This window comes from Xyrauchen texanus, chromosome 32, assembly GCF_025860055.1.
Source record: "Xyrauchen texanus isolate HMW12.3.18 chromosome 32, RBS_HiC_50CHRs, whole genome shotgun sequence".
NCBI classification, from domain to species: domain Eukaryota; kingdom Metazoa; phylum Chordata; class Actinopteri; order Cypriniformes; family Catostomidae; genus Xyrauchen; species Xyrauchen texanus.
Genome location: NC_068307.1, coordinates 35,283,699 through 35,305,975, shown reverse-complemented (window position 1 = coordinate 35,305,975; position 22,277 = coordinate 35,283,699). Strand labels below are relative to the sequence as shown.

General features: G+C 40.9%; 1 protein-coding gene across 2 annotated transcripts in view; it reads left to right on the top strand.

Moving 5' to 3' along the window:
• The first annotated feature begins 14,184 nt into the window (after nt 1-14,184).
• The window catches only part of LOC127625717 (transcription factor SOX-13-like), a 48,424-nt gene continuing 40,331 nt past the window's right edge, over nt 14,185-22,277 (top strand). The window contains exon 1 of one of the 2 annotated variants that reach the window (XM_052101077.1): nt 14,185-14,422. The gene's annotated coding sequence lies outside the window, so the exon portion shown is untranslated. Of the gene's footprint in view, nt 14,423-18,423; nt 18,544-22,277 lie in introns of those variants that run through there. The other variant, XM_052101078.1, reaches the window with a different exon arrangement.

Below are 22,277 nucleotides of genomic sequence, written 5' to 3'. Positions count from 1 at the left end.
GGGAAATTCTGATATAAAACCAATGGCCTGCAGACCTCGCTGTCACCTTCCTGGCTTGCTGGGCCATGGCAGATGAATCCCAGGTTTAAAGGGTGGGGCCAGTTTGTGCAGATTGTACTCCACCTAAAAGCTCCATTGCACAGGCATGAACGAATTGTCTACTGTTCACGTCTACCCTTACAGTGCATCTGGAAAGTATTCACAGCGCTTCACTTTTTCCACATTTTGTTATGTTACAGCCTTATTCCAAAATGGATTAAATTCATTATTTTCCTCAAAATTCTACAAACAATACTCCATAATGACAAAGTGAAAGAAGTTTATTTGAAATCCTTGCAAATTTGTTAAAAATAAAAAACAAAAAAATTACATGTACATGTATTCACAGCCTTTACATTACACTCAAAATTGAGCTCAGGTGCATCCTGTTTCCACTGATCATCCTTGAGATGTTTCTACAACTTGATTGGAGTCCACCTGTGGTAAATTCAGTTGATTGGACATGATTTGGAAAGCACACACCTGTCTATATAAGGTCCCACAGTTAACAGTACATGTCTTGTAAAGGATCTCATCTTTGGGTTGCTGTTCCCCTCCAGACCAGCAGGGGGTGCTTTCCTTGAGCCTTCCATGCCATGCTCCTTCCAGGCATGCAGATGGGACTTATACACTGAGCTCTGTTCTCTCCACTCCTGCAGATGGCACCAACACCCCTAACCCTGTTCAACTCTCTGCTCATTAACCCTCATTCCCTTCACCTGTGTCTAGGCCTTTATAAGTCTGTTTGTTCCCTGCCATTGTGTTCAGTCTTGAGCCTAAGTACCCTGTGCCTCCATTGACCAGTTCTCTAGCTAAGTGTTTTCCTTACTATACCCTTTTGACCTTTGTGTCTATTTTTGTTTCTCTGTTTTGTGGAAGCTTGGCTTTCCTTGTTTATTTGTACTTTGCTTTATTTTTGAAGTCTAGAACCACCAGGACTCTTCCTAGAGCTGGCCACCCGGAGAAGGGCCTTAGTCAGGGATGTGACCACTCTGACAGAGCTCCAGCATTTATCTGTGGAGAGAGGAGAACCTTCCAGAAGAATCAAAACCAATCTGCATGGTATAGTGGCCTTCCATGAGAAACAAAATTCTCTGGTCTGATGAAACAAAGATGTCTGGAGGAAACCAGGCACCTCTCATCATCTGGCCAATACCTACCTACAGTGAAGCATGGTGGTGGCAGCATCATGCTGTGAGGATGTTTTTCAGCGGCAGGAACTGGGAGACTAGTCAGGATCGAGGGAAAGATGAATGCAGCAGAGAATGTACGGAGACATCCTTGATGAAAACCTGCTCCAAGTTTAAAGGAAGTTTCATCTTCCAACAGGACAACGACCCTAAGCACACAGCCAAGATAACAAAGGAGTGGCCTGTAACAACTCTGTGAATGTCCTTGAGTGGCCCAGCCAGAGCCCAGTCTTGAACCTGATTAAACATCTCTGGAGAGATCTGAAAATGGCTGTGCACCGACTCTCCCCATCCAAACTGATGGAGCTTGAGAGGTGCTGCAAAGAAGAATGGGAGAAAGTCTGAGAGAACTCGGCGCTGGATACACCCTGTACTGGTCAGGAAAACCAAAGACTGAAAAAAGACTTTCAGGAGTCGGTTTTATGGTCAAGGACTCAATCGCCACCAAGTTAAGAAACCCTCCTACCAGTCACACCAACCACATCATGTCCATCCATCTTCCGTTAGGTAACCAACAACATGCCACACTCTTCAGTGTATACTGTATGCTCCAACACTCAAGGCAGATCCTTCTGAAAAGGGTTTGAACCAACACCATCCCTTGAAAGGTAATGTCGATCCATGTCCGTTTTGTGATAGATGGCCTATCTTTCGTGTAGCTTGTGATGCTTACGTTGCAGGTCTTGAACTGTAAAGGTTTGCTGAGGGAGAGCGTTGCTCTAGCCACCTTTGCAAAGGTGTTGGAACCCATCAGACTTATTTTGGAACCAGTGTCGGGTAGTGCATGGGAGCTGATGCTGTGTATGCGTCGGCATTGCCCTTACGGTACAGATCACCCAAGAATGTCAGAAAAGGAGGGTATGGAGTGTTAGGAGTGACTGTTTTGTGAGCAACTTGGCCTCCCCTGTTCCCCTTTCCCAACCAACAATGTAAATTTTGAATGACGGAGCACGACAAGCTGCGTTAGTGCCTCTGTCAGGTATCTCCTGATTATACCCTGCATTTCTTGTCTCAAACCTTGTCCTCTGGGGGGCTTTGAAACCTTGTCTTTCCACTAACGTTCTTGTTTTGGTTTCCGTACATTTCCTTTCGGTCGGCGAGTGATTTGGTCTTTTGGCCCGGCATTATCCTGGGTGTGTGTCTGGTCACCACCCCCTGGTTCTGTTGCCCACCCTGCTGTGGTTGGTGCCCCTGGCATCCTGTTCACCTTAACGCCAGGCATCTTGTTGCCTTCAAGCGCTTGTCTGCATTTTCTGAGGCTATGATCCCCAGAACTCGCCTTCGTGCCCTCGAGCAGGGCACAAGTGCATCTCCCATGCCAGTTGCATGTACCTTCTGATTTCCTGCATGGTAGGGTTGCCCATTATGCAGTGCATCGTAACGTCAAATTGCACGCTCTTGTGGAGGTTGTGAAGCCTTCGAGCCTGTCGAGTGCACAAGCCTTGGTGTCAGTATGACTTTGGGTCGTCTAAATCATCCGAAACACCATAGTCACTCAGATCGTTATAGTGATGAGGATGACTTCTTCCCCTTTGTGGTGTGGATGGAGTCCTGTCGACATGTGGGGGTGAGCCCATGTTGCGCACAGCTCCCTGGTTAATGGGGCCCTTGAATCGCTTACACCACTCTGGGCTTGGAAGTAATTTCCCCCCTTCATGGTGTGGAATCAGTCTGGTCAAAACCCAAGGTGGTGTGACTGAAAGCGGACTGAGGGGTCAACTGGAAGGTGGGGCACCTGCATCCAACCAGCAGGCTGCTAGAGGAGCTTGAAAGGCATCTAGGAGGATGAAGTCAGAGACTGTACCACTAGGGGCAGCTCGGCTCCTAGCATATGTCCCTGGCTTTCCTAGGGGCACATTTCTACTGGTTGTGCTAAAGGGGGGGCCCTCTTCGATGTCAGCATGTTTCCTGGGTGGCCAGGTTGGCTGCTGCACTTACCTGATCTGACTCTGCTCTTAGCTGGGCAGCTTTGAGCTGCCTGCGCAGGGTTTCATTTACCTCCTGCATCCTGGCATTACTTTCTGTGCCTGGACTCTCTCAGCTTGGGTGCACTTAATTTCTTGGCGCAGGCTGAGATTTTCCCTCTGCACCGCTTGGTAGCTGTTCTGCAGCTGAGTGAGCTGAGCTTGGTGCTCTGCATTTTGCAGTTGGGTTCTGTGGTGATGAAGGAAAATTTGGCCCACAAGGTCCGGGATTATGCACTTTGTTTCCTGACCGGGTTGTTGATGTAATCAACTAGTTCATGCAAAGCTTCATCACAACGACTAACATTGTAGCCATTGAGGTTATCTCTCTCCTCTATGGAGAGATGGAGGATAGCAGCGACCACATCTTGTAGTGCTAATTCGTCTGACCTCTGAGGAGCTTCAGCTCTGGCCACGTCGGGGGATTGGCGACTCATCTTACCGGGGCAGAAAAATGCTTGTGACACAGTGGCTCTGATAGCTTATTGTGTTACAGTTGCTATAATGCTGACACGAATGCACAGGTAAGATGCTTTGACCTGTGGCTTATGGGTTACTGTTATGCAATGTGCAAATGTCACTGCAACCTCTCATTGGTGGATGTTAATTAGTTGGCCTGACACCTCTGTGTAACATCAAGGCTAAAGCATTAAATAACAACAACAGCAGGCTTTGAGCAGACAATTGTCAATTTACCAACCCCTAATCCACTCTAATAGCACTTTCACACCACACTGGAATATGCTTGGTAAGTCATGAGAGAAGTAAATCGTCAAACAGAAACTAATGATTACATTTATTACTTTGGATTCTTATGCATACACACTGTGACAAAACTGGCATGTATGACTCCTCACAAGGGGCACCATTAATGTTGGGGCTTTGTTCAAGAGTGGTTTTGGTTATAAGAAATAATTAATAATTATCAAAGATAATTAGTAATTATTAAAGTCAATAGAACATTGATTAAAATCAACATTAGCTTATGAATCCTTCAAATCAACAATCATCAAAGATGATTGGCGTAGAAGGAGAAGCGATCTATCTACAGGAGTCTGCAGTTGTATGTAAGTGTGTTTATTTCATTGTTTTTAATGTTGTTATAGTGGTATTCATTGCTAGATCAGGTGATATTTGTTTACTGTCTTGAACGCGGGTCGCTTTGACGTGTGTTTGGTGTGTGTGTGCGCACTATATTTGTGTTGACTTGTCCCATAGTATTCGCTGATAGAATTGTTAGACTTGTTTAAACTTGTCACGTAGGATTCGTTGCTAGATTTGCTTAGACTTCGGGTTGGTTATCCTGTGTGTGTGTGTAAAACTATCGTCGTTTTAGTGTCTGCAAACAGTGCTTCACTGGTTTCAGAGTATTATTTATTGCTAAGTGCAGCATAATGTATTTGCGCTGTACAGAAGTTGCATTTGTTCCCGTGCAACCCTGAGTTTCGGTTTCGGGTGACCACGTGACTAGCTTTGTTGTGATAAGTAGCATTAAGGCGTGGCTGCTTTTTTCCACTGAACGGCTCGTAAAAGTGGTTATTTATTGGACTTAATGCTGACGCGGAAGCGACAGCGGAAGTGGTGGCCCTCGTGTGAAGCCCTCCTTTGGTAAAGACCAGCGAGTCTACCTATGCGAGTCCACCGAGCAAGGACACTGACAAGGCTCCACTCACCAAAGCACTTAAGTATTTTTCTATTCTATCTCTTTTATTATTTTACTTATACATACATACATACATACTATCATGTCTAGTTCACTAATAACACATGCCTTCAAGCACATCCCTGTTATCTGTTGTAGACCGTTCACAAGATACAGATGCAAGACAAAACGCAACCCACACAACCTACGGCCGCTTTGCACTTCAACACCTGCTCCACTCTCGTTCTCAGTGGGACTCTGGAACTGCCAGTCTGCTGTGAACAAAGCTGCCTTCATTCCAGCTTTCGCCACGCAGTCCACCCTCAGCATCCTGGCACTGACAGAGACATGGATACGTCCTGAGGATACAGCAACACCTGCTGCTCTCTCTAACAACTTCTCCTTCTCCCACACCCCTCGACATACTGGTAGGGGTGGGGGAACAGGTTTGCTCATTCATAATAACTGGATTTTTTCACCACATGCTTCACTATGTAACAATGCATCTTTTGAATTCCATGCCATAACTATAATGCAACCCACAAAATGACATGTTGTTGTTGTTGTCATCTATCGCCCCCCCCAGGTCAGCTGACAAGCTTTCTTGAGGAATTGGATGTCCTGCTGTCCTCCTTGCCAGAGGATGGCTGGCCACTTGTGGTTCTTGGTGATTTCAACATACACCAGGACAAACCCCAGGCCATTGATCTGAATACTCTTCTGGCCTCATTTGACTTGGAAAGACTACACACAACAGCAACTCACAGGTCAGGCAACCAGCTGGACCTCATTTTTACATGTAACTGTACCACCTCTAATATTCTTGTTACACCTTTACATGTTTCTGATCACTACTTTGTTCAATTCAACATGATTCTCCCATCCATTGTAAAACCGACTCCACCTTTGGTTTCCTTTCGCCGTAACCTCCATTCCCTCTCACCCTCTCGCCTTTCCACTGATGTCTCTGCCTCTCTTCCGACAATAAATGTATTTTCCATGCTTGATGTGAACACTGCCACAGACACACTTAGCTCTACTTTAACAACCTGTCTAGACAACATCTGTCCTCTCTCCTCTAGACCAGCACGGACTACACCACCCAGCCCCTGGCTGTCTGACGTCCTTCGTGAACATCGGACTGATCTCAGGGCAGCTGAGAGGAGATGGCGTAAATCTAAAGATCCAGCTGATCTAGGTAAATATCAGCTTCTGCTCGCAACTTTTTCAAATAACGTTAAAACTGCAAAAGCGTCATATTACCAGACCAAGATCAACAGCACCACAGACACTCGTAGCTTGTTTAGAACATTTAACACACTTCTCTGCCCTCCCCTCCACCACCTGACACATCACTGACAGCAGATATATTCGCCACATTTTTTACTGATAAGGTTACAGCCATCAGCAATACATTCACAGCACCACACCCTGTCAAACACCTGGCTCCTGTATGCAACCCTTCTTTCCCTATGTTCTCTCCTTTAACTGACACTGAGGTCTCTAAACTCCTCCTCTCCAACCACCCCACAACCTGTTCCCTTGACCCCCATTCCATCACACCTTCTCCAGGCCATCTCTCCGTCCATCCTACCGGCACTTACACACATAATTAACACATCCCTTCTTACAGGCACTTTTCCCACTACATTTAAACAGGCTCGAGTAACCCCACTGCTGAAAAAACCTTCACTTAACCCCACACAGATAGAACACTACAGACCAGTCTCTCTCATCCCATTCATGGCAAAAACACTTGAAAGGGCAGTTTTCAATCAGATCTCCGCCTATCTCTCACAGAACAAGCTGCTGGATGACAATCAGTCGGGCTTCAAAAGTGGACACTCCACTGAGACTGCCCTGCTGTCTGTCATCGAGTCGCTGAGACAGGCGAGAGCTGAATCGAGATCATCCGTTCTGATTTTGCTGGACCTTTCTGCTGCCTTTGACACAGTCAACCATCAGATCCTACTCTCCACCCTCTCTAAACTGGGTATCACTGGAACTGTGCTTGACTGGTTCAACTCTTATCTCTCAGAAAGGTCCTTTGAGGTAGCATGGAGAGGGAAGTATCCAAGCCACACAAGTTACTTACTGGGGTACCTCAGGGATCAGTGCTTGGGCCACTTCTCTTCTCCATATACACAACATCACTGGGACCCATCATCCAGTCACATGGTTTCTCTTACCACTGCTACGCTGATGACACGCAACTCTACTTGTCTTTCCAGCCCAACGACACCACAGTGACCGTTCGAATCGCTGCCTGACTGGCAGACATCTCGGCCTGGATGAAGGAACACCACCTTCAACTCAACCCTGCCAAGACCGAACTCCTTGTCTTTCCAGCCAACCCGGCTGTTGAACACAACATCACCATGCAGCTGGGTCCAACTACAGTTTCGCCTTCCAAAACGGTCAGGAATCTAGGGGTAACCATTGATGATGAGCTAAATTTCACAGACCACATCTCAAAGACTGCAAGATCTTGTAGATTTACACTCTACAATATCAGGAAGATAAGACCCTTCCTCTCTGTACATGCCACACAACTGCTCATTCAGTCCCTTGTCATAACTAGACTGGACTACTGTAACGCTCTCATTGCAGGCCTTCCTGCATGTGCTATTAGACCTCTCCAAATGATCCAGAATGCAGCAGCACGTCTGGTCTTTAATGAACCTAAGAGAGCACATGTTACACCACTCTTTGTCTCTCTCCACTGGCTGCCGGTTCATGCACGTTTTAAATTCAAGGCCCTGATGCTGGCATATAAACAGTCACTGGGTCTGCTCCAGCATACCTAAAAACATTTATGCAGAGCTACGTTCCCACCAGAAGCCTGCGGTCGGCTAAGGAACGTCGCCTTGTCGTACCAAAACAAAGAGGCACCAAAACACTTTCCCGGACTTTCAGTTTCATCATACCACGGTGGTGGAATGACCTTCCCAACTCAATCCTGGAAGCTAACTCACTCTCTATCTTCAAAAAAACGGCTAAAAACACATCTTTTCCAAAAGCACTTAACCGGTCACTAAAAAAAATAAAATAAATAAATAAATAAATAAATAAAAAAATATTGAAATTTCTTGTTGCACTTAAATCTGTTAAATCTGCACTTTTTGTACCACTGTCTCCCTAAGATGATTCGCTGATGTTCTTCCTCTTTTGTAAGTCGCTTTGGATAAAAGCGTCTGCCAAATGAATAAATGTAAATGCAAAGATAACCATCAATTATCAAAAGAATATTAATAAGAATGAATATTGCCGGGACCAGACAGTATAGCAATCTCAAAATAGAATTGTTCTCTTAGGTAAGTCGACGTCTGGAGAACATCGACATTCAGAAGATCAACAATGAAGACTTGAATCTGAACACTGACATTCCCTACCAGCCCTCTGCATAGATGCATGCAGAACAATACCAAAACACTCTTTAAAGTATACCAAAGTTTTTTGATGCAGTAATATCGATTAATAATCAATACAATGCAGTCAATAAACTTCTGACTTCCAACTACAAACTTAAGAGTAACATGATTAGATATGGTAACAGATAAGCCTATAATACATGGAAGGTGTGTGTGTGTGTGTGTGTGTGTGTGTGTGTGTGTGTGTGTGTGTGTGTGTGTGTGTGTGTGTGTGTGTGTGTGTGTGTGTGTGTGTGTGTGTGTGTGTGTGTGTGTGTGTGTGTGTTTATCACTTTGTGGGGACCAAATGTCCCCATAAGGATAGTAAAACCCGAAATTTTTGACCTTGTGGGGACATTTTGTCGGTCCCCATGAGGAAAACAGCTTGTAAATCATACTAAATTATGTTTTTTGAAAATGTAAAAATGCAGAATGTTTTCTGTGAGGGTTAGGTTTAGGGGTAGGGTTAGGTTTAGGGGATAGAATATAAAGTTTGTACAGTATAAAAACCATTATGTCTATGGAAAGTCCCCATAAAACATGGAAACACAACATGTGTGTGTGTGTGTGTGTGTGTGTGTGTGTGTGCGCGCGCATAAAATGGCGGGCGAGGCTCTCCTGGAGAGTATGTCATGCGAGGTTTCCGGCCAGAGAATGTGGCCGTGAATGTGGGCATGTCTCCACTGGTATGATAACTTAGAGACAAAGCTGGGCTCTATTGGCAAGTCATTTGTTCTCCAAATGTGTGTGTTTGTGAGGAGTCGTTTGCGTGTGTGGTTAGTACAAGAGAGAGAACAGAGTAACAGCACCGAAGTCAGTTTAGCGATCGTGAGAGAGACGGCAGCCGTCAGTTTTATCACTCAGGGATGCAGTGAATGGCTTATAATCCATCTGCTGCAGTCGTTGGTTCTTTAATGGATAAACTCAGTGTGCCGGTCTCATCTGCGATGACAGAAATGCACAAACAGCCCAAGGTGGTTGGACAACAACACAGCAAATCTTATTTGTGGTAATAGTAAGTTACAGTAATACCTTGAGTATTCTTAGCAGCAATGAACAGACTCGGTGGTCAGTAAATTGTACAAGCAACAACCTTGATACACAAGAACAGCACACTATAATAATCTATCTCTGCCCAGACATAAACCTCTAACATGAGTCACGTGAGGACATGGGTAGAATGTGTGTTCATCTATTGTTTGACTCCGACCGTTTCCTCGCTCTGTCGGCAGGTGGTATGGCGGCTGATTCTCGGCGGGTTGGCGGCGATATCAGCGAAGTTGACTCGGTTGAAGAAGGAAGAGAAATCTTTCTTCACTTCTACAGGAAAAAAGGTGAGACACTGATTGCTCGGCAGTCTCCTTCGGATCCATTAGCATGCTCGGTGGAACACTGAGAATCTCAGCTCGTCCAGCAAGATGGAGATTGTATGGCCAAAGTTCAGGTACGTACGCTATTTCCTTGGGCAACGAGGCTACACCTGGGAGCAAAAGGGCTGCAACTAGACAAGGCGCATACTGTCGCTGGAAGCAAGCTTAGGAGGAATCTCCAAAGTTTTATACTCTCGATGACATCATGGTTGAGGGGCGTGTTCTGTCGTGCGTTTCATCCAGCAGGAGTTGAGAGTTCGATCCTTTAGAATTTCACACCTAAGTGTAAAGTGAGCAAGGCTTAATGGGATTTGTAGTCTGTTTGGTCTCCCTTTGTTTAATTTTGGTGACGTTTTTTGTTAGCAGGCTTTCAGTCAGGCTTTATGGCAATGTGCCTTTGTCTCCTATCTGACTACATGAGGCCCAACACATCACCACCACTGAGTGTGAACGATAGCAGTGCGCCGGAGTGAGCCAGAAATTGCCACGGGTGCACTGGACAGGTGAAGCCACTTCTAATGGAGAAGAGGAGAGATGCAGGCTCAAGCCAGCATATCATCCTTTGTGCTATGTATACCTTCCACCACTAGATATAGAGAGGGGAGAGGACTGGCATCCTCTAGCAAACCGAGAGCGAAGTTCGTTGCATGTCATATACTCGCAATGAACTCATCATAATCTCAGCCTAATGTGATCGTATCATGCATGCCAGCATGCAGATTGTCATAGCCGTAGGGGACAGGTGAAACCGCTTTAGATCATGGTGAAGAGGAGAGATATAAGGCCAAAGCCAGCGACAAATCATCCTCAAAGTCTCCTTGCTCTATATCCTGACCTCACTCACCTCCCTTGTGCAGTACCGCGAAAGCCGCAGAAGGAGTATAGAAGGTTAAGAGGAGAATAGCTTTGGCAGTCAGAAACAAAACTGAGCCAAGAGCAAAGCGTCTTGTGTTTCATTAGTTTCATGCATTCACAGTAAACACAATCAGTCTCAACGAGCCCCGCTTATATAAAACAGCACTCGTGCCCATAGATGTCGTTAAGCAAAAGGCTATTTTAGTTTCTTTTCACTGAAAGAAACTCATACACATTATAATACACAATGCATAATATCAAGAAACAGATACACTGTTTTACAAAGCACAAGCAGGTGTAGAAATAATCCCCTCAATGTAAAGGTGTGCAGGTAGAACGACAAAGCAAAGATTCAGGCGTCCAGAGCAAAAGAGATGAAATCGCAACCCTGAAGAGAAAAAAATCTGATGAAAAGGCGCTGAGCTCTGGTTAATATGCCCGTGATGAGGAGTAATTCTGACAAGATGTGAATGTGGCATAAAAGTTACATAAACGTTAGCAATCACATTCTTAAAAAAAAGGATAAAATGTTCTTGGTGCAAAATTGATTGAATGTAATTTAAACATTAGAAGCCTCATTCACGAAACACAATTTCAACACATTTCTGTGAAAATCTTTCATAAAGCCATTCTGATGCTGATCAGGTTCAATTCCATGCAACAATATTTTTGTGAACGATTTACATAGAAATTGTGTCACGATTCCCTTGTTGTCTGCCCTGTGTTTCACTTGTCTTTGTCTCTAACTCCTATTCCTTTTGTAAAAACTACACTTCCTATGATTCCCGGCCCTCATCACTGCCAGCCCTTGTGTCATTGTGCTCACCTGATCGTTGTTTGTTATCATCATGTCTCCTGTGTATTTAAACCCTGCTGTTTCTCCATTCCCCTGTCGATTGTTGATGTATGTAGATGCCTGGTTCCCGTGTTTCCTATCGTTGTTTTCCCTGCTGGTTAACTCCTTGTGTGCCTTACGTGTTTTTATTTTACTTTTTCCCATTGTGGATGTTTCATTTCCTCGCCCCTCGTCTGTCTTCCTGCTCTCCTACTCATCATAACAAATTGCTTGTGTTTTATGAATGACACCCTAATTTAATTTTTACGATGAAAGTGAATAAATGAAATTTATATATATAATATATAATATATATATAATGCTAATATATAAATTGTCACAATTTCAACAGTCCTACAACCAAAATACAACATTTAGAAAATGTTTTTAAATTTGTTAGCTCAGAACAATCAACAGTGTGAATTATTTATAAACACTATGTACTCCAGGACAATAGATGCAGGTTCCATGCTGAAGTTTACAGTGCCCAAATGGGTGATAAAGATGTAGTTTTCATGAACGGTTAGAATACTGGTGCGTTATAGATCAGTGCAGGTCTTTTTGAACCCTTACAAAGCCACAGTCTGGTTAATCCTTTGGACAAATTAAGAAAATGTGTGCCAGTATTGAAGAAAAAAGTCATCACCATCAACTCAGCCCAGTGGGGGACACAAAGGTAAAAGACCTGAAAAGCGTCAAGCAGAACAAAGGTGTGAGCTGCGTATAAAGCCGCCAGAGTACTTAGTGACAAGAGAGTAACATGGAAATAAAGAAAGAAAGTGGATGGGGAGAAAGGAGAGGTGGATATAAAAGGCAGAGGAAGAAAAGAAGAGATGGAGAGCGTTAAAGAAAAAACCCTGAAGAGGTGGTGGTGTTGTGGAGAGGCGGGGAACAGTTCTGTAATCCTGGAATAGTAGTAGTCAAGCATCTCCATGGAAACAGGCACAAAGGCCTGTGGTTTCCTATTGATGGCTAATTGTATTCTTCACAGCTCTTTTGTTAATTGTTGTCTGCCCAGCTCCTACTTCCTGCTGGGCCACTACACAAAGGCAGGAACAGAGGGGATTAGAAATGGCACATCGGCTTTAAGCTTTCACCCCTGCGTGGCTGTGGCTAGCTGTATGTGCACTAAGAGGAAAGGGTAGAGAGAAAAAGATGTAAAAACGTAGGTCTGGAAGACTTGCTTCAACTAAATGTTTCACATTGGCTGACGGGGCCTCCGTGCAATCATCACACGCGGGGTGAAAGGGTTCGGGGAATGTGATTGAGCCCCTTGTTAGTGAGAAGTGTAATACAATGACACTGCTGTTGGAAATGTCTTAACTGACTGTTCGCTCAAAATATTGAAGGATTGCATGTCAGGTTTCAGAGCGTTTTCAATTTGCACTTTTTTCTCGGAATAAAAAATTGCGATTTGGAGAAATTGATAGATATAGAGTTGCACTTTCCAGAAATTTCAAGATATAAAGTCACAATTGTGAGTTTAAATCTTGCGATTGCGACTTTTTATATTGCAATAACATTCCTCGCAATAGTAAGATAAAACTCGCAAATGTGATATATAAACTTGTCACAGTTGCACGATATAATCAGAAATAGCAAGAAATGAAGTGGCAATTGTAAGTTTACATTTTTCATTTGGGACTTTTTTTCTTTTGGAACTGTGATCTTGCAACTGCAAGAAATAAAGTTGCAGTTGAAAGACTTACATTCACAATTGCGATTTACATTCACTGAGCACTTTATTAGGAACACTATGGTCCCAATAAAGGCCCGACGTGGTATTCTGTAGTTGTAGCCCATCCGCCTCAAGGTTCGATGTGTTGTGCATTCTGAGATGCAATTCTGCTCACCACAAATGTACTCCGAGTGGTTATCTCAGTAACCGTAGCCTTTCTGTCAGCTCGAACCAGTCTGGCCATTCTCCGTTGACCTCTCATATCAACTAGGTGTTTCTGTCTACAGAACTGCCGCACACTGGATGTTTTTTGTTTTTGCCACCATACTGAGGTAACTCTAGAGACTGTTGTGTGTGAAAATCCCAGGAGATCAGCAGTTACAGAAATACTCAAACCTGAGTGTCTGGCACCAACAATCATGCCACGGTCAAAATCACTGAGATCAAATGTTTTCCCCATTCTGATGGTTGATGTGAACATTAACTTAAGCTCCTAACCTGTATCTGCACTATTTTATGCATTGCGCTGCTGCCACACGATTGGCAGATTAGATAATAGGATGAATAACTAGTTGTACATGTGTTCTTAATTAAGTGCTCAGTGAGTGCATTTTTTGCAATTACAAGTTTATATCATGCAATTGCAACTTTATATAGCAGAGTTATGAGAAATAATGTAAATATTGTAAGATATAAAGTCAGAAATACATTTCTATTTAATTTTTTTATTCCGTGACAGGATCAAGGCACCATATTTTGCTCTTTTCCTGACAGTAAAGCTCCAAAAATGAGAAAAAGCACCATTAAAGTAGCTCAAATTATATTTCAAGTCTTCTAAAGCCGTAGCTTTGTGTGAGGAATAGACAGAAATTCAAAAGTCCATTTCTATAGTGAACTTTTTTTATTTATTAAATATCAAAAATGCCTGTTTTGATTCTTTTCTAAAATAAATAAATAAATAAATAAATAAAAATAAATTTAAATAAACTCTATGGGTAATTATTTGTTTTTAAACTATGTAAATTAAGGCTACATGAAGCAACGGATTTGAAAGAACAGAGATTTAAGGGACATCTCATTTTCCGAGGAGTCCCAGTATTTTATTTTGCCTTGAAAACCCCAGAGAGAAGAGATGAGCGTTCCCTTTAAGAGGATGTGAATAACAAGCAGCGGGACTGAGAATTTTGGAAACTGAACACCAGCAGAAAGTCATTCTGAGCGAAGGCAGGCTGGATCAGGAGCGAGTGCGCCGCGTTCATCAGCTGTGCGATTGAAGTCTCAGGTTTTGCTGCATGCCATTGATAGACAGAGGCGCATTATTATTTGACACCAGTGGAAACCACGTTTTGCATGCGGTGTTATCGCTTCTGTGGTGCCCAGAGACGACGGAAAGAGCGAAGGAATAAAGTTTGGGGAAGCGCAGAGTTCTTCTGGAATTGGTAAGTGCTCAGGTGGCGCTTTGTTTGAAACTTTACGCAAGGATCTTGGCTCGATTTTCGGGCTTGTGCCTTTTTTAGCGAGATGTATAACAGAATTCAATTTCTGTTATATACAAGTGCATAATGTTATTAAAAGTTGTGGTTTAATCCACGATCATATATACTTGAGGTGCGTTGGCGTGCCTTTTACGCATCGGTAGAACCCCTGTAAGCAAAAATGCCCCGGTTTCATTAACCCCCGGAGTGAAAAAACTAATAAATAAATTAAAAAAAAACTCTGTTTGAAGAATATCTTCAGCATCAGTCTTCACGAGATTTGTTCTGTGACGTGTGGTTATTTAGACAGCATGTGTGCACATATGGCTGGATAGGAACTACCAGCATTCAATGCGTACTTTAGTTTTATTATTAAAATGAGTTGAAAATGTAGTACTTGAAAGGGACTTGAACTATTTTTACAATTATGAGAAGTTCTTCATTGTCTTATTTTATTTTGGAAAAGTTTTTGGTGAATTTGACATGAACTTTTATGCATGTGTTTGAGAAGGAAATGACTGGAATACATTTCCTTTTCAAGCTATTCAGAAAAATCAAGCTATTCTCATTAATGATCTGGAGGTGGGCACACTCTGGCAAAATTCCTTGGACAATATTAAATATATAAAAGCGTCATTTTAATGATGCTTTTCTTTATTTGCTTGTTTTGACAGTTTTCTCATCCAATTACGAATGTGTACGTAATACTAAATGAAAGACTTGATATGACAAGGAATATTTAGTCCATTTAAACAATCACTTTCCAAAAACTATTATATATATATATATAAAAAGCTCAATGTCGAGAAAATTAATTTTAGAACCTTTTAGATCAAATTAAAGAAATGTGTAGCTCACTTTAAAAGTGAAAGATTGCTTCGATATTAAGATTTCTATTCATCAAAGCCAATTGTGTCTGATTTCATTGTGTTTTACAGTGTGTTTGCCGAGTATGAACAAGTTTTTTTTCAAATGTGGACACTTGCTATTCAGGCAACTGTCAAGTTTGACAGACTTCTCTGTGTGAGATGAACTCCACTGATCCCTTCGTTGAACAATATCAGCCTTCCGGAATAACCAGAAAGCAGGGCTCCTCAGGGCAAACCAACTGTGTGGCGCAATCGAGCGAATAGGTGTTTAACTTTTGATAATGATGTCTATGTAGACATCTTATAGTCGTGTTGTTGTTGTCAGTGTAGGAAGTGCATATGTTTGTATCCCGTCCCTGCACCTGAGTTGTGCACCTCCATTGTGGTCGGGCATATCAACGGGAAGTTTACGAATTGGCCACAAGTGTTTGGCTTCATAGTGGCTGACTGTGCACAAAGCTGCCTAGTCAGGAGGCACTCCCAGACCTTTTTCTTCTTTATTTATATCCTTGTGTTTACGCTCAGCCTTTTTATTTTCTTCTTTCCATCCAACTCCATTTCATCTCCATTCTTGTCTTCTTCGAGTATTTAGGCTCTTAAACACAGTTCGAGTGGTCAGAATCAACCTATTCGGAGAAGGGGAAACCAATGGACATTCTTTCAAGCTTTCAGCGAGTCTATACATCTTGTCATTGCAAAGTTTTGACCCTAGTTCACAAGCTGATTTGTATGAATTTTGGTTGCTCTTTCTAGTGGTGTCATTGATTGATACCAAGGATGTAACCAAATATTCAGGATTGTGGAAGATTATATGTCAAAGAAAAACAGTTTAAGAATCTGCTATTGAAAGACACATTGATCAACCATTAATTTAAATATTGAGGGGGACACGTCCCCACCAATGTGTATGGTGTTTATGGCCCTGCCGATACCATTATTTATAGAGCAGAGGGCCGATATAATGTGATTTTATATTATTAACCTTTGACCTTGCTGTCAGTATTTTGGAATGGACTCAAAGGGGAACTAACACTTCTGGTATTCAGCCAAGTGAACCCATTTAATGGCCAAATATCAGCTGACACACATCAGTCTATCAATTTTACTTTCTGACAGTCAATGAAGACACTTCTGTTATATGGCTTTGGATGGCAGACCTACTGAAAACACATTTTTCAATAGCTTTCAAAGTCCACTGGCCTCTTCTTTTTCAAATAAATAGGTTGTACTTGAAATTCATTTGGAGGGGGTCATCAAAAAGCAGTTTTATTTATAACTTGTCATCTTTTCACCTTGATGATTGTATACTGAGACTGTAGCCTCTTCTATGACTATACTACAATGGTATATATATATATATATATATATATACACATACTTATATAGTGCCTTTTTTAACCTTAGAGGTTACCAAAGCACTTTACACTGCGTCTCATTCACACACGAATGACGGCAGAGCTGCCATGCAAGGTGCTAGCCTGCCATTGGGAGCAACTTGGGGTTCAGTGTCTTGCCCAATGACACTTCGGCACGTGGAGTCGTCAACCCTGTGATTAGCGGCCGACCCGCTCTACCACCTGAGTCACAGCGGCCCTGTTGTAAGTGTTGAGCTAAACAAGCCAGGTTCAAAAATGAAATGTCAATCTCACAATGCACACCAAGCTATGGAGTATAAACCTGCTTCGTAAAGTTCACCAAATGTGCAGAGAGGCTCTACAGCTCAGTGTTTGATAGACGCACAACCTTGTGACATTATTTCCCATAGGGTAGAGAGTTTAGCTAGGGCAGGCGAGGGAACAAAAGTCTATTCTTTCTGTTATTCAAAATCTGACCTCCTCTGTTCGGGCCTGCATTGTTTCATGTGTCCTATTGAGCTGAGGTTTGATGAGAGCGAGTGAACAATAGGTCATTAAGTGAGTTTTCAGGGCTTGCCACAACATCAATGAAATCAAACCGAGCAGGCCAGAGAAGCTCACCAAGATAAATGTGTTCGATCATTGCTGCTGTCCGTCAAATCCGCTTTTTGATTTGAGTGGACCTCACTAGTAGCCTACTTTCTGTTTTGCTGCTTGTATTTGAGATGAAAGAACTCCGTATTTTGGGGCCCTGTCAAACAAATATATGGAATGCAATTTTGTCTTTAAAAATAAAAAAAACCTCTCTAATTTTGTTTGTAAAGATCTAAAAACTTCTAAAACACCTTTTGGTTATTGTTTGTAAACTATTATACATGTTTTTGTTGATATTATGTATCTTAAGCGTTTAATGTTTGAGAATGCTGCAGCACTTTATAAATAATCCCTAACAGCTTGTAATTGCCTGAAATGGTTTTCCTTTTATTTACAAACTTTTAAAACCTTCTAAAACACCTTTGATAACTGTTTGTAAACTATTCAAATAGTCAAAAGTCATACAAAAGCAATGTGCACATTTTGTAATAAACACCTTTTATCTTTTTCTTAAACATTTAATGTTTGAGACCTTAAAAGATCTTCTGTTATCTCATAGAACATCTATGCTCTTTTTTTTTTTTGTCAAGAGTCATACAAAAGCATTGTGCATGTTTTTGTTGATAAATATCTTTGTTCTTTTTCTTATGTCTTAAATGTTTATTGTTTGAGGACATGGCAGATCTCGATTACAACCCTAGGCAAGTGTTTTTGTTGTTGAGGCGGCTTAAACGCTTGAGAATGTAGAAGACTTTCAGACTAGTCTAAAGTTTTGCAAATAAAAAGGAAACCATTTCAAACACTTACTGTTTGTAAATACGTTTAAAATGCATCTGCAAAAACGTTCCAAACAATCTAATGGAGGTCTGCTACATTCTTAAACTTTTAAAAATGTACAGGAAGACACAAATTAATTCAAGATTGTTTACACGTTTAAAGCTTGAGATCTAACAGAACTTCTATGAAAAATCCTTATCAGCTGGTTATCTTGTCCGAAATGGTAAAACAGATTTCCGCACGTGAGAGGTGTCAACTGGAAAGTGCCATTAGACTTTCACTCTTCGCCTACATGTTACCTAAAAACCTCACCGTTCCACCTACCCTCTCTCTTCACCATGAGATGAAGTGAGCCCAAACCCACAGCGGAAATTAGATCGGCCTCCATTAGAACATTAGAGATAGAAAAGTTTCAGCACAGACAATCTTGAGTCACCAAACAAGCATACCTCTCTGTCTTTCATCATAACAGTGTACACATCAACTTTAGGTGAGACTTGCTTTTTGGTAAGCTTAAATTTGTGCGCTTTCTGTTCAGCTGTGTTGCATTACATTTTATATTGGCTTTTACAATGTTTATTTATTGCTTTTTAAGCATTAGAATTTATATTACATAACAAAAACAATAATTTTACAAAAGCTATAGAAGTATTCTTGATAGCATCCTTATTTACTTTGAGGGGGAACGAGTGCGTGCTTATGCTGCAGTATTATTTTTTGCTTAATGCCATTTTGTTTTAACAATGTCCTACAACTTAATTTGCCATTGTTAACTTATTTATAAATGTATGCACACATCGTATGTATTGTATACATGTTTTAAAGCTTAAAGCTGTAAATCTTAAGTCTGCACAAGAGTGATGAACCATTTTTTAAACTTTCTTTTAACTACCAAAACAGGTTTGATTCCTTTTGCAATGGCTGGACTTTTGAATTTATTAAGCATGTGATTTTTTTTTTTTTTTTTTTTGTTCTCAGTTTTATTTGTGTGATGGGCAAAAGGTGAAGTTTACAGGCTTGAACATGACTTTGATTTGGAGTGAATGTGCTGGTTTGGGTGTGAGCTTGAACAAAGGGCTTCACTCAAAAGTATTAGGAGCAAATTGCAGGGCGGATTTAAATCCCGGAATCTGTAATTATTTAAATAGGGGAAGAATTATGATGAATGAAATGGAAATTAAATGGAGACAAAAAGGAAAAATCAATCATATATGTAGTATTTAAGTCCTTTTAAAATGTAATAAGGTTCTCATGGCTCTGTATTGTAGGTTCTGTATCTGGAAGATTCTAGAGAATAGTAGTAGAAATGTCAATAGTTTCTCTTTTGTGGCAAATCCAGACAACTTTTTATATATATGTGTGTGTGTGTGTGTGTGTGTGTGTGTGTGTGTGTGTATATTAAGGCCTATATTTAAAATAAAGGCATTTATTTATATTTGGTACAAATTGCTTTTTTAAATCTTTAGTTTTCAATTTTAAGCATAGGTGAATTTAATCTCTTTTCCTTTTTGAGAAAGTTTTTATTTCCTGCATTACGTCTAATTAATCTGTATTTTCACTACTACTTATTAACATTTCCCACCTTTTAGAGTCACCATAACTATGAAATATCGAAATAGCAAAATCTTTAAATCAAAACTCTTACATTTTAGCTTTGTCAAAGTAGCCGCCCTTCGTGTAGTTATTATATAACTAAAATAATACATTTTATATATGGTCACAATTTATATTTGTTTACTAACCTTCTCAACCAATTAAGTATGTCCAGACTTTTGACTAAAAGTTTATGTAATTCTTTGCACCAGAACATCATAAGTGTGTGTGTGTGTGTGTGTGTGTGTGTGTGTGTGTGTATATATATATCTCAACCATACGGAATGTAATAGTTACTCATGTTTAATAATTTACATTGAATTTGCTTGTTTGACTTGTGTAAAAACACATATCTAAACCATGCTGAACATTCAGTTACTGAATGTGTTCTTTTCCACAGTTGGATAATTCACAACTGTCATTTTAAGACCGTAAAGGCGCTTTCACTCATAATGAACATGATCAGGAAAGAGTCCTGCACTTATTTGCATGAACTACACTGGCCTCCACTGAGAACAGTGAAATCTTCCTGCGGGTTGATATTTTAATAGACCACCATAGCCTCATGATTTGTTTCTTTTCAAATGAATCAAGGATTGTTATATATTAATTCATGCACCAACAAGCTGCTCACATATTGCACTGTGCACTTTATATTATTATTTTAAGGTTTGCATGGTAACTGATTGAAAATGAGTTTATTTGTAAAAAAACAAAACAAAAAAAAACTTTGATTAAAAATCCTTTTGTTTCATTCATGAAACTGTCCCTTTAGCTGCTATCATTGGAAATTCCTAGACAGACATTATTTAAGGCCGTTGTAACGCCTCATTGCGTAAAGCTTGAGTTTTTCAGTGAAAGAGAAAATAACAAGTTTGCTTCTGCCTTTGATGGCCCGGATTGAGTCATTCCTAACAGTAAAATAGAATAGTTGAAATGCATCATTTACAACTTTCAGGGAAAGCAAGTTATTTAATCTAGCGCATACGTGGGGGGTGTTAACATCAACAGGTCATCAATTTATGTCACCCTGCGTAAGAGCCTACAAATATCACTTCTCGACATACAAACCTGTTTTTTGCAGTTTTGTTTTGAAATGTAAAACTAAAGTTAAAATGTAAGCAAAAAAATGTTCTATGCCATTTGATTGTGATCGTGCACATGGAACTTTAGTTAACAGACCGAAATATTGAATATCTCTCAAAGGAGAAAACTAACACTGAAAATTACATAATTACTCTGCTGATTTCAGTACCCTAGAAGCTAACTGCTTATTATATTTTGGTTTAAACTTGGTATTTAAGAATAAATTGTAATTTGTTGAACTGTCACAGCAAAATTTGGTAATGAAGGTTGTGTGTGTGTGTGTGTGTGTGTGTGTGAGCGTGTGTGTGTGAGCGTGTATTTATCACTTTGTGGGGACCAAATGTCCCCATAAGGATAGTAAAACCCGAAATGTTTGACCTTGTGGGGACATTTTGTCGGTCCCCATGAGGAAAACAGCTTATAAATCATACTAAATTATGTTTTTTGAAAATGTAAAAATGCAGAAAGTTTTCTGTGAGGGTTAGGTTTAGGGGTAGGGGTAGGTTTAGGGGATAGAATATAAAGTTTGTACAGTATAAAAACCATTATGTCTATGGAAAGTCCCCATAAAACATGGAAACACAACGTGTGTGTGTGTGTGTGTGTGTGTGTGTGTGTGTGTGTGTGTGTGTGTGTGTGTGTGGAAGTGTGTCTTCTCGCCTCTATTTGTGTAAGAACTTTAAGGAGCATCTATGAGATTTTATCAGAAAGTGTGACATTGCGTATGGATGTGGATTTGGAAAAGCAAACTCGACATCTCTTAGCAGAGACAGCTTTATCTAATCACTTCTTTCTGTATTCTTAGTTTTCGTGTTTTGTTCCGTTATTCGCGCTTGTTTTTATTTGTTTTGCTCATTCACGGTCACTGCATTTTCCTCTCATTGAGGTTTTCTGGAGTTGAGGGCATGAAACACATTTTAGGGTTAGGTTATGTACACTTATTATTGTTGTAGAGCAGGGGTTGGTAACCATTTTGACATGGAGCGCCTTTTTTAAAATTTTATTTTCCTGGTCAGTGGCTGTGCTGATACATTGCAATCCCCCACAGAGCAATTTTCACAGAGCATCTTGTGAAAGTGCTGTAACGAATGAAAACCTGTAACATTTGTACAAAATAAGTTAACTGTTAAGGTCACAAATTTGCTTGTTTGATTGCTGATCACGAAATTGTGAGTAATGTTAAATATTTCTAAATTACATTTGAGGGGTATTCACTAGCACGCAATCAACAGCAAGAGAGGTGCAGGCTATTTTATTTATACGAAGTTCCTCGCACCTGCATTCCAATCTACATCTTGATGTAATTCTTCATTTTGATCTTCCACATGATGCGTGTTTTCATCAGTTGATTGGGAGGCAAAACACTATTGATGTTACAGAAATACTCAAACCAGCCCATCTGGCACAAACAATAATGCCCGGTCCAAATCACTGAGATCACATTTTCCCTATTCTGATGGTTGATGTGAACATTAACTGAAGCTCCTGACCCTTATCTGCATGATTTTATGTACTGCACTGCTGCCACACAATTGGCTGATTAGA